Source organism: Ipomoea nil, unplaced genomic scaffold (assembly GCF_001879475.1).
Source record: "Ipomoea nil cultivar Tokyo-kokei standard unplaced genomic scaffold, Asagao_1.1 scaffold2036, whole genome shotgun sequence".
NCBI classification, from domain to species: Eukaryota; Viridiplantae; Streptophyta; class Magnoliopsida; order Solanales; family Convolvulaceae; genus Ipomoea; species Ipomoea nil.
This window is the reverse complement of record NW_017618464.1, coordinates 287,092-301,000: the sequence shown is the minus strand read 5'-3', so window position 1 is coordinate 301,000 and position 13,909 is coordinate 287,092. Positions and strand designations below refer to the sequence as shown.

At 34.8% G+C, this 13,909-nt stretch overlaps 1 pseudogene; it reads left to right on the top strand.

The window, feature by feature from the left end:
* Window positions 1–10,431: 10,431 nt before the first annotated feature.
* On the top strand, window positions 10,432–12,305 carry LOC109147740 (annotated as a pseudogene).
* Window positions 12,306–13,909: the final 1,604 nt, after the last annotated feature.

The window sequence follows — 13,909 nt, the reverse complement described above, 5'->3', positions numbered from 1 at the left end:
TACTGGAGCCACAAATCATGCAACTCCAAACATCGCTTCCCTTTCTACATTGGAGAAGTACACTGGTAATGACACTTTACGTGTCGGTGACGGTATGGGTTTATCTATTAGTCATGTTGGTCATGCCTCTTTTAATACCCCTTCTAGATCATTTACATTGTCTGATATACTTCACGTTCCACGTTTGTCTAATTCTTTATTATCTGTTCAGAAGTTTGCATCCAATAATAAAGTCTTTTTTGAGTTTCACCCCTCCTTTTTTGTTGTAAAGGATATCAATACCAATGAAATACTTCTTCGGGGCAATAGTTCGGGGGGACTATACACACTTTCATTACCTAGTTCGTCTCCGTCAGCGTTTCTTTCCGCTCGTGCCTCGGCTTCCACTTGGCACAATCGTCTGGGTCATCCTCATAACCGTGTTCTTAGCCATATACTTCGATCTTGCTTAGTTGGTGGGTCTCGTGATAATATTCGTGGTCATAATTCTTTATGCAATGCGTGTCAATTAGGCAAATCTGCCCGTTTTCCCCTCCCTCGTGTTGCTTCCTCTAGTTTTCAAGTACTAGATCTTATTTACACAGACATTTGGGGTCCTGCGCCCACTTTATCTACTTCTAGCTTCCGTTACTTTGTGATCTTTGTGGATGACTATTCCCGTTATACATGGTTCTTCCCTATGAAATTAAAGTCTGATCTTTATGTCATCTTTGATAAATTTCGTACTCTTGTTGAACGGTCCTTTAATTGCAAAATAAAGGCCATTCAGTCTGATTTAGGTGCTAAGTACAAAAAGTTGCATTCTTCGTTTGTTCAATTAGGAATTCGACATAGAAAATCATGTGCCTATACGCATGAACAGAATGGTCGTGTTGAACGAAAACATCATCACATTGTTGAAACTGGTCTGGCTCTTCTTGCTCATGCCTCTGTTCCTTTGAAATTTTGGGATTTTTGCCTTTGAGACTGCTATCTATTTAATTAACAGAATGCCATCTTCTGTATTAAATAACTCCAGTCCTCATCTCCTGTTACATAAATTCCCTCCTTCCTATCTTTTTCTTCGTGTCTTTGGGTGTTTATGCTACCCTCATCTTCGACCATATAATCGTCATAAGATGTCATACAGATCTTCTCCATGTGTCTTCCTAGGTTATCCTGAGTCCTTTAGGGGGTACAGATGCATGGACTTACATACTAATAAGATTTACACATGCGGGCATGTCAGATTTGATGAAGAAGTTTTCCCCTTTGCTACTAAAACTTCTTTGCAGGATCTATCTACTCCTTTTTCTGGACCTTGAGCGGAATCTGTTCTCAGTCACAACACACCTATTCCTGCCATGTCCAATGATGAGCCGCCAGAACCGCCGCTACCAGCTTCATTCGAACCAGCTGTGGATCCCGGAGATGCTGCATCGTCCGGTGATCCGGTGGAGCCCGTTGCTCGCCAGCAAGGCCGTCCACGTGGGCGGTCCACCAGGCCCAATGTCCGTACTCATTCTATGGCCACTCGGAGCAACGCAGATGCTCCTCTTTTTGCTCTAGCAGCTCAGGTGTATCCCACGGAACCCACATGTCACTCTCAAGTTGTCAAATATCCTGAGTGGCGTGAAGCCATGGACCAAGAATTCAATGCTCTCCTGCATAACCACACATGGTCTCTAGTTCCACCCACTGCAGGTATGAATATTATTGGCTGTAAATGGGTGTTTCGTACGAAGAGAAAGGCTGATGGTGCTATTGAAAGGCATAAAGCCAGGCTGGTTGCAAAAGGTTTTAATCAGGTTCCAGGCCAGGACTTCTTCGACACATTTAGTCTAGTGGTAAAGCCTACAACTGTAAGACTCCTTCTATCTCTTGCTTTATCATCTGGGTGGTCTATCAAACAGCTAGATGTTCATAATGCTTTTCTGAATGGTAATCTGGCTGAAACAGTTTATATGAAGCAACCCCCTGGTTATATTGATGCTAACTTCCCGAATCATGTTTGTTTGTTAAAAAGATCTCTGTATGGGTTAAAACAAGCTCCCAGGGCCTGGTTTAATCGACTGCATACGTTCTTACTATCAGTTGGCTTTCAAGCATCCAAGACAGATGTCTCTCTGTTCTATTACTCTAAAGACTCTGCTTTGGTTTATCTATTGGTGTACGTGGATGACATTCTTGTAATGGGAAGTGATCAGGGTATTATATCTCAGCTCTTGTCCAAACTGTCTGCTACATTCAAAATCAGAGATCTTGGTGAACCAAATTTCTTTCTAGGTATTGAAATAGTTAAGAGTGACAATGAGATTATTTTATCTCAACAACGGTATATGAATGATATTTTAAAACGGGCTGGAATGTCTGAATGCAAACCCCTTTCTACACCTATCTCTGTCTCGAAAACTGTCCCATTCAATTCAGATCTATATGATGATCCCACACAGTACAGGAGTCTAGCTGGAGCACTGCAATATCTCACTGTCACACGACCTGACCTATCCTTTGCAGTTAATCAGTTATGCCAACATATGCATGCTCCCACCATGTCACACTGGGAGCAACTCAAACGGGTACTCAAGTATGTTAAGGGAACAGTTGATCGTGGTTTACGCATACGACGGTGCTCATCTAGAGACATTCATGCCTTCTCTGATTCTGATTAGGCTGGTTGTTCTGAGGATCGAAAATCCACGAGTGGTTTTGCTGTTTTCTTGGGGAGTAATCTTATATCCTGGGTTTGCAAGAAACAGAGAACTGTTGTCAGGTCATCCACTGAGGCTGAATACGAAGCTCTTGCAGATGTTTTTGCTGAAGTTCTATGGATTATGTCATTACTGCGTGAGATACAGATTCTTGGTATTTCCATTCCAAAATTATGGTGTGATAATCTAGGAGCTACATATATGAGTGTCAACCCAATCTTTCATGCGCGCATCAAGCATGTGGAGATTGATTATCATTTTGTTCGTGATCGAGTAGCTTCGGGCGATATCCAAGTCAACTTCATTTCCACAAAGGATCAACTTGCTAATATCTTCACCAAAGCTCTGTCTGGACCTAGATTTTATTCCCTAAGGGACAAGCTACAGGTTACTTGTATACACTGTGCTTGAGGGAGAGTATTAGGACTCTATGTATCTGAGTCTGTTTAGAACTTCTTGTCCTTGTCACACTGTGACTCTCTACTTCTTATCCTTATCACACTGTGACTCTCTATTGTATATATTCACATCATCTGATCTCATTGTAATCAAGTTCAGTAAATGCAATACAATTAGTTCTCATCCTGCTATCATAGGTCATTGAAGATCCGACCATTTTTCAACGTACTTTTCGACGTATTTTCTGACAAAAAAGTGATCGACGGTCGCCGGTCACGGACTCCGGTTACCACTGCGCTCACCTTCTCGCTGGAGAAGGCCACCAAAGTGGTGGCCTTCTCGATCAGAGAAGACAACCCAGATCTGGGTTGCATTCTCTGAGAAGGCCACCACTGTGGTGGCCTGATCTGCCTTCTCTGATCGAGAAGGCCACCACTGTGGTGGCCTTCTCGCTGGAGAAGGCAATCCAGATTTGGGTTGTCTTCTCCGGCGAGAAGGTGACCACAGTGGTCGCCGGAGCCCGTGACCGACAACCGTTCGACGGTCGCCGATTACTTTTTTTGCCTGAAAATACGTTGAAAAATGACCGGATCTTCAATTCAATGACCTGTGATAGCAGGTCATTTACCTGTATTTGGGGTTCATTATATTGCATCAAAATGCATTGTTTATGGGTGTAATTGCACCTTTAAAAAATTGGAGGGACTAATTTACTCTTTAACAAATATTTGAGGGCCTATTTGACCCTTTTCCCTTAGGAATAACCATTACAAAGCATCTCCACACTGAATCATAAATAATTAATAATAATAATAATAATATAATGTCCATTTAAATTATTTTATAATAATTATGACATTATCTTGTTGCATACTGTTTGTGAATTTGAAAAACGCCGCATGCATGTATGTGTTATCTTGCATTGACCACGCTATTTACTTTTCAATAATCCAGTCAATTACTTTTTGGAATAAGGGTCAAATAGGCCATTGAATTGCACACAATAATGCAATTAGGCCACTGAACCTAAAAAAACAACAATTAGGCCATTGAACTAACCAATTTCTTTCAATTAGTCTAATATACAGGTTTTACAGGTTAGTAACAGGTCACCCAAAAATTTAAAATATTTTTTAAAAATAATTAATTAAAATATATTTTAAAAATAAAAACGTTTCTTCGTCCCCGGCGGACGAAGAAAGTTTCTTCGTCTCCATGGCCGCCGGAGACGAAGAAACGTTTTTTTTTTTTTAATATATGTTAATTTATTATTTTTAAATAATAACTTTTTAAAAAATTATTTTAAAATTTTTGGGTGACCTGTTACTAACCTGTAAATTAGACTAATTGAAAGAAATTAATTAGTTTAGTGGCCTAATTGTTGTTTTTTTAAGTTCAGTGGTCTAATTGCATTAGTGTGTGCAGTTGGATGGCCTATTTGACCCTTATTCCTTACTTTTTTCTTCTATTATTATGTTCTTATATTCTCTCAATTTTTATGTTCTTTCATAATTTTCATTTTATTTTAATTTCATTTCAAGGGTGTAAAAAAATATAAAATTTTGTCAACGTATAAAGTATGAAAGAGAAGTTAAAATTTCTATATTAAGAATATGTTTTTAATTATTATATATTAAGATTGATTAATTTATTACTATAAAGGAAAAAATTAAAGCAAAATTGGAAACATGACAACTTTCATTGCTAATTTTACTTTCAAAAGAGTATGGAATCTTCAATAAAAAGAGTGATGTGTGCTCCCATTTGCCTAGTGTATAGTGAGTAAATCATGCATTTCACATCTCTTTATGAGTCGGAAAGAGATAATTTACTATATCATTTTGTGATAGTCTTGAGTTAATTACTTTTTTATTTAATAATTTAGTAACATTTAAAATAATAAGGTTTTGAAAAAAGAGAGGTTTTTTTTTTTTTTTTTTTTTTTTTTTTTTTTTTTTTTAATTCAAAATATCAAGTCAAAAAGGTTGATTTAAGCGTAGTACTTTTATGTTTAGCATTTTGGATTAAAAACATAATGAAAATTGGTGCCCATTGTAATTTTTTAGCAATTTTTGACATGATAAAATGGCTTAAGTGAAAAGTGATCGAAGGAGGAGAAGAGAAGGAGAATGAGAGGAAGAGGAAGCTAATAAAGAGAGGAAAGAAGATTTATATATGATATTAGTTTTAACTTAATTGGATTAATTAATATTAGTAACTAAATTGCATAAACTATTATATTTTTTAAATCCCAGTAATAGAGATACCACAACATATTTTGTTATTGCATCATAAATTCTTAGAATAAGGGTTTGTGTATGAAAAATAACTTTTGAAAAATGAGTCATTTTTCATAAAATATTTTCATTTCTAGTGTTTGGAATTGGTTGCATTCTGAAAAACTGTATATAAGAGTCTCGATCAAGACAAATCAATAAACACAAAGAAAACAATATTTTTGGTTTTGGTCAAAAATACATCCCGTTATTACATTCACTGTATATTTTCTTATCTTCTTGAATGATAATAATATATAGACATTATATATTGGAGTACAATATAAGTTTTTTTTTTTTTTCTTTTTTATTAAAATGGAAGGGGGATACCCACATACACAAGTTATGCCTCCACCGAGGCTCAAACTCAACACCTCCCACATATGGGAGCAACTTGGTACCATTGCGATCCGTACTATATAGGTTAATGCTTAAAATATAAATATCAAATTTATAAAAAAAATGGTTTACATTATTATTATTATTATTATTATTATTATTATTATTATTATTATTATTATTATTATTATTATTATTATTATTATTATTATTATTATTATTATTATTATTATTATTATTATTATTATTACTACTACTATTACACAATATATAGTATAAATATCTAAAATTTAAATAAATCTAAGATTTTAATATAGATTACTAATATTTAGCATCTATTTTTGCGCATCGCGCATAGAACATACTAGTCATATTATTAAAGATGATATATAAAATTTATTTCAACTATTATTTCATATTTTTTATTTTTAACCCCCACTAAAGAAAATTTCTGGATCCGCCCATGTTAGGAATTATGTAAAAAAAAAAAAAATTTGTTGTACAGTTTGATACTCGTTGGTCTGTTAGCAGCTCCTTACTAGTGTGTTGTAGGATTAGATCAACAATATACTAATAAAGTAATCTAGAACAATAGATAAGAGATAGGGAAGAAAGGAGAGCCCCAATCTTATTAGGCATACTAAGTTTATATTATGCTAAACATTGCATCAAAATGTATTGTTTATTGGTGTAATTACACCTTTAAAAAGTTAAAGAAACTACTTTACTCTTTAACAAATATTTGAGGGCCTATTTGACCCTTTTCCCTTGGGAATAACCATTACAAAGCATCTCCATAATGAATCATAAATAATTAACAATAATAATAAATAGTGTCATTTAAAATATTTTATAACAATTATGACATTATCTTGTTGCATACTGTTTGTGAATTTGAAAAACGCATGCATGCATGTGTTATCTTGCATTGGCCACGCTATTTACTTTTCAATAATCCAGTCAATTACTTTTTTCTTCTATTATTATGTTCTTATATTTTCTCAATTTTTATGTTCTTTCATAACTTAGCTTTCATTTTATTTTAATTTCATTTCAAGGGTGTAAAAAAATATAAAATTTTGTCAACGTATAAAGTATGAAAGAGAAGTTAAAATTTCTATATTAAGAATATGTTTTTAATTATTATATATTAAGATTGATTAATTTATTACTATAAAGGAAATTAAAAAAATTAAAGCAAAATTGGAAACATGACAACTTTCATTGCTAATTTTACTTTCAAAAGAGTATGGAATCTTCAATAAAAAGAGAGATGTGTGTAGGGATGACAATGGGTCGGGTGTGGGTCGGGGAGGGCTACATCCATCACCCGATCCACCTTATATTTTCTCCACCCACCCCCACCTCTAACCCGCATCGGGTGGACTTTTTCAGAACCCACCCCCACTCCCACCGAGTGCGGGTGCCCACTACGGGTACCCACCACTTATCATCTTATTATGTTTTTTAAAAAATAATATTTAAATTATTTACACATAATAAAAAAATAAAATTCATTAGTGATACTAAAACATAAATAATGGAAATATTTAAATATAATAACTAAATTGTTAATTTTTAAAAATAAACTTAGTAGTTTTGATATAGAAAATAGTAAAAAGATACACGGAGTTATATAAACTATTATAAATAACTATATACTAGTATTTATTTTACTATTATATATATATATACACACACACATAGTGGGTCGGGTGGGGTTCTAGGCGGGTCTTGTACATAGAACCCGAATCCAACCCGACCCACCGCGGGTTTTCTTTTTTAAGACCCACCCCGACCCACCACCCACCCAAAAAAACCCGATCCATGCGGGGTAAATTCGGATGGATATCCACGGGTCGGACTGAAATTGCCATCCCTAGATGTGTGCTCTCATTTGCCTAGTTACTGGCTCTATTACATTGTAGAATCTGTTCATTCTCAACCTACTGAAACACAAAGAACCAATAACGCCTCCACTGAGGCTCGAACTTATAATCTTCCAAATGGAAGTCCAACCCGGATACCATTGGACCACATAGTCCTGGTAGTGTACAGTAAGCTAAGTGAGTAAAAAATGCATTTCACATCTCTTTATGAGTTGGAAAGAGATAATTTACTATATCTTGAGATAATTATTTTTTATTTAATAATTTAGTAACATTTATAATAATAAGGTTTTGAAAAAAGATATATATATATATATATATATATATATATATATATATATATATATATATATATAACATAACATAACATAAAAAGCCTCAATTAAGGTTATATCCTTGATTTATGTCCCCCTTTTTAATTTGTATGCAAATAAATGTGTACATTTTACTTTAAATGTTGTACATTCTAATGTTATTTGACAAAATTACTCTTACACCGTTATAACACTGTTAGTTTTTAATTCTAACATTGATAACACATCATTATTACCATACACCTATATCTATCATATCTTTTTCCTATTTTTTAATTATCATTTTATTAAAATTATTATATATTAATTTAATACTTAATTATATTTTAATTAAATTTTTGTGAATGATAAATTATATATGTGTGTGTACAAAATACATATATTATTTGTGTATATATATATATACATATACATATATATATATATATATATATATATATATATATATATATATATATATATATATATATATATATATAAAATTCAAATTATAATTTTTAATTATTTATATTTATCAATGTTTTAATATTGGACATGAATTTTCGCGCATCGCGCATACAAAATGTTAGTATATATATATATATATATATATATATATATATATATATATATATATATATATATATATATATATATATATATATATATATATATATATATATATATATGTTTTCGTGTGGGTGAGGGCTTCAGGTGCGGTTGTGCGGTTTAATTTGAGCCATTCATCTCGCTTTAATCAACGTACAGGATTATCAAAGTTTAAAAAAAAGCGCGGTGGCAATTTTGTAATTTTTGTATTTAGGTCAAAATTAAGGTGAGCGGATCTGTGATTAATGTGCGTGAGTTTTGTGCTTAATGTGCGTGTTTTTTGTGCTTAATGTGCGTGAGGTTTGTGCTTAATGTGCATGGGGATGTGCTATCGTGAATAGTTGTTAAAACTTAAAGTCTATGAGTGAATACTTAAAGTGCGTGAGTTTTGTGCTTAATGTGCGTGATGTTTGTGCTTAATGTCCGTGGGTTTTGTAATTAATATGCGTGAATTTTGTACTTAATGTCAATAGTTGTTGAAACTTAAAGTCTGTGAGTTAATATTTAAAGTGCGTGAGTTTTGTGCTTAATATGCGTGAGGTTGTGCTTAATGTGTGTGGATTTTGTACTTAAAGTGCGTGAGTTTGTGATTAAGATCTAACACTTAAACTTATACTTCTTTGTTCCAGGCACGCGTTTTTTTTTTTTTTTTTTTTTTTTTTAATTTTCATTGATTTGAGCCGTTGATCTAAATTTGATCAACTGCTCAGATTTAACCGCACAACCGTACGGGAAACTATACCCGCACCTGAACCCTTCCCTATATATATATATATATATGTATATATATATATATATATATATATATGAAGTCAAAAAGGTTGCTTTAAGCGTAGCACTTTTATGTTTAGCATTTTGGATTAAAAACATAATGAAAATTGGTGCCCATTGTAATTGTTTAGCAATTTTTGACATGATAAAATGGCTAATAAAGTGAAAAGTGATCGAAGGAGGAGAAGGGAAGGAGAATGAAAGGAAGAGGAAGCTAAGAGAGAGAGGAAAGAAAATTTATATATAATATTAGTTTTAACTTAATTGGATTAATTAATATTAGTAACTAAATTGCATAAACTATTATATTTTTTAAATCTCAGTAGTAGAGATACCACAATATATTTTGTTTTTGCATCATAAATCTCTTCGAATAAGGGTTTGTTTATGAAAAATAACTTCATTTTTCATAAAATATTTTCATTTCTAGTGTTTAGTTACATTCTGTAATTTTTTTTTTCATGTCCATGAATTAAGTAACTTAACATTTTAATTTATAAATTTAAAAAAAAAAAAACAAAGAGCTGAGAAAATATTATGGCCATCTGGCATCAGATCAGCTAGCTAGTTTGTATAGTAAGAGTTATATATGGATATGATATCCATAATTGTAAGCATTTTAATTTAATCCCAGTTTTACGTACGTACACTACAAATACAAGTATATGAAGAGGCAGGACGAAGAAGATATATATATGCTATTAGTTTTAACTTAATTGAATTAATTAATATTTGTAACTAAATTGCATAAATTATTATATTTTTTAAATCCCTATAGTAAAGACACCACAGTATATTTTGTTATTCCATCATAAATTTATTCAAATAAGGGTCTATTTATGGAAAACATGAAAATAACTTCTGAAAAATAAATTTTGAAAAAAAAAAAAGAGCTGAGAAAACTTTATGGCCATCTGGCATCAGATCAGCTAGCTAGTTTGCATAGTAGTAAGAGTTATATATGGATATGATATCCATAATTGTAGGCATTTTAATTTAATCCCAGTTTTCCGTATGTACACGTACTGCAAATACCAGCTGCATAACACCAATGCAAGTATATATATATCTGAAGGGGCAGGACGAAGAAGATGAGAATAAAAACAATTAAGTCCATTGGAGAAGCTAAGCCAAATCAAAGTATAATAAAACAGTTTCTCCAATAATGGCGTCAAAAATATCCATAACAGTAGCTTATCATCATCATCTTCTTCTTCTTCTCCCACTATTCTTTGCCTATGCTGCTGATTCTTCATCAGTAGATGGAGATGTTTTTCTTCAATCAGTTGATGTGAAAGGTCAAGAGCATCTAAGTAGTGCCCAGAAACCAGATTTGGAGATGGATCCTTTAACCTCGAGCTGGAGAATTGTAAATGAAAACGTGGGTGTTTCCGCCATGCACATGCAGTTGATGATAAACAACAAGGTTGTCTGGTTTGACACCATTAATCTTGGTCCCTCCGCCCTGATGCACAATCCTAAGTGGTGCAGAAAAGATCCAAAGGGCCGTGATGACTGCTGGGCTCATGGCGTTACCTATGATCCCGACAACGCTAAAGTTGTCAAGACACTCAAGGTATGTATGCATATATAGATCGATAATATCCAATATAATTATGGGTAAATTGTTGTATTTTGATGTTTAGTTGAACCTGAATATATGGTGCTCGTCGGGAGGGCTGTCGAGCACCGGAAAATTGATAAACACCGGAGGCTACGACCAAGGTATTCGAGGAATTAGAATCCTGGAACCCTGCGATGACTGCGATTTCAAGGAAAACGTTGGACTTTCTTCAAACAGATGGTAAGCATTGCAAGGCGGGCTTATAATTTCTTCTCAATTTACTACTGTAAAATGTAATGTATTTGTTGTTCTGGAAGGTATGCTACTCAACAAAAGTTGGAAAATGGTGATTTTGTCGTGGTGGGAGGGAGAAGAGCTCCCAACTATGAACTTGTCCCGTCAGATCAGCTTAAATTCCCGAACAAACAATTTCCGCTCCGGCTGCTCGTGGAAACCACCGACGGCCATCTGGAGAATAATTTGTATCCATTTGTGTACCTCCTCCCCGACGGTAATGTCTTCCTCTTCGCCAACGATCGCTCAATTATTTTAAACCCTAGAACCGGACAGACGATTCGGGAGCTTCCCAAGCTGCCACGGGGTCCCGGAACTACCCGGCATCGGGGCAATCCGCGCTTCTTCCTCTCAAACTCACCAAAGCGAATGATTTTGTGAAGGCGGAGGTTTTGGTTTGCGGCGGCAATACACACGACGCCTTCAAGGTCACGGAGAATCCGCCGAGGCAATTCCCGCCGGCGTTGAAGGATTGCGGCAGGATTGTTGCGAATCAAGTAGGGGCAAAGTGGGAAATTGAGGAGATGCCGTCGAGGAGGGTTATGGGAGATATGTTGATTCTTCCTAACGGGGATCTCCTCTTGATTAATGGCGCCAAAAATGGAACCGCGGCGTGGGAAGCGGCGGAGGAACCGAATTTCACGCCAGTGCTTTACCGCCCGGATAAACCCAAAGACCAAAGGTTTACCGAGTTGAAGCCAAATCAAATCGCCAGAATGTACCATTCCTCATCGGCGGTTTTGCCCGACGGTAAGATCTTAATCGCCGGAAGCAACCCCCACACGTTCTACGATTTCAAAGCCAAATACCTAACCGACATGCGCGTCCAGAAATTCTCGCCGCCGTACTTAGTCCCCGGACTGCAAAAGTTCCGGCCGGATATCTTGGAGCACCTTTCCCAGAAGCAATTGGTTTATGGACAGAATTTCAATATCCATTTCAAGATGGATGCTGAGGCGGACATGTCCGGTTTTAAGGTTACCATGTATCCGCCGCCTTTCACTACTCACGGGTTCTCTCAAGGCCAGAGGATGCTGATTTTGGGACTCACCTCTGTAACCAACAAGACCATCTCCGCCGTGGCGCCGCCCTCTGGCAAGCTAGCACCACCGGGCTACTACTTGATCTTCGTCGTGCACCGTTGCGTACCCAGCAAGGGAACGTGGGTGCATATTAAATAAAACAGGTTGGGCTCACTTTGCTTGTTCGGTGATTATATGCTAAGTCACTGAATTATCGTGATAATTTACATCTTTTTACAGTTTTGTCGAGTCAAGGTGTGAAGATTGAGAAAGCATAAGAATAGGAGATGGGCATTGAATTTTTTGTTTTTACCACATACTTCTGTAATCTTGTACGAGTACCATATAATAATATATAGAGAAAACATTTTTTATAAGTACTTATGCATGCACTCAGTTCTTAAATTCTTTACATTAATAGTTTTATAATACTTGATTAATAATTAAAATTGAAAATCTTAATCAATTTAATCCTTTGTTCAATCAACATAGAAATCTGTTTAATTCGAGGGTACTGTTAGAATTTTACATCTATTTTCTCCTATTAAATCGAAGAGTTAAATATTGAAATGATCCTTTGATTATAGCGAAATTACTAATTTGGTTCCGAGCAGCAATGTGAAATTTAAGCAATACTCTCGAATTAATTACATTTGCTGTTAGCCCTGACTAGGATGACTCATGGTATTGGATTGAAGACCCAAAAGGGACATATACAATAAAAAAACGCTTATAGGCGTATTGTTGGAGATTTTGAGAATAACTCAGGTGCTTTTGATAAATGAGTTTCGATGTGGAAATTAAAGATCCCACCCAAATGGAAGACGTTTTTATGGAGAGCCATATGTGATATTCTACCCACCACCACTAATCTGATTATAAAGAGGGTGGAAGTGGATCCAGTATGCCCAATGTGTGCTTTAGATCATGAAGATCGTATCATGTGCAATTAGGTTACTGGTGGTAGCATAGATAGATTCATCGTGCAATGAGATTATGGTGTAGGAAGCTTTAGATTTGCCTTGTTGTGTATATGATGATAAGATCTTAGTTGTACTATTAACTCTTTATCTTACAAGCACCTATTGATATTTGGTAGTTGTAACACCCCCGATTTTAAGCGTATTTTACAACATTTAAAACTTAAGTAATAAGGCAAGGACTAATCATTAACGTATTAAAGATGCGGAAGCTAAATAGATAAATCGGGATGTTATGCCACATCTAAACTATAACTTTAGATGCACATGCCAATCTAAATCTACTTAATCCAAAAGTCAATAACTATCCAACATAGTCTAAATGTTCAAGGCTCACAGGTCATACTATCTAAGCTAAGAGAGGTGGGAAGACAAGTCCAAGTAAAGACTTCATCTAGCGCGCTCATGAACGAACTACTCTGTACCTGAAAAACATATGATGTAACAACCGTTAGCAAAAATTGCTAAGTAACCTACTCAAACGCGTTGAAGTACATAATATATATTTTATAGATAAAATCATTTGAGACTTGGAATACATAAGTATAGTCTTAGCAACACTAGCTTTTAAAACATGCATGAGAGATAGAAGTATCATTTGACTCATCAAATGACACAATCAATCATACCGACCAACACACGGCTAATCAATAGAATCAATTCGAGGAGACAATGATAATGATACAAAGATAATCAACAAGGCGGGGTAATCAAACAACAACCAAAAAGGTCACATAGAGGTATGCTCATAAGCAAGAGGGAATACAATAATCACAATCAATG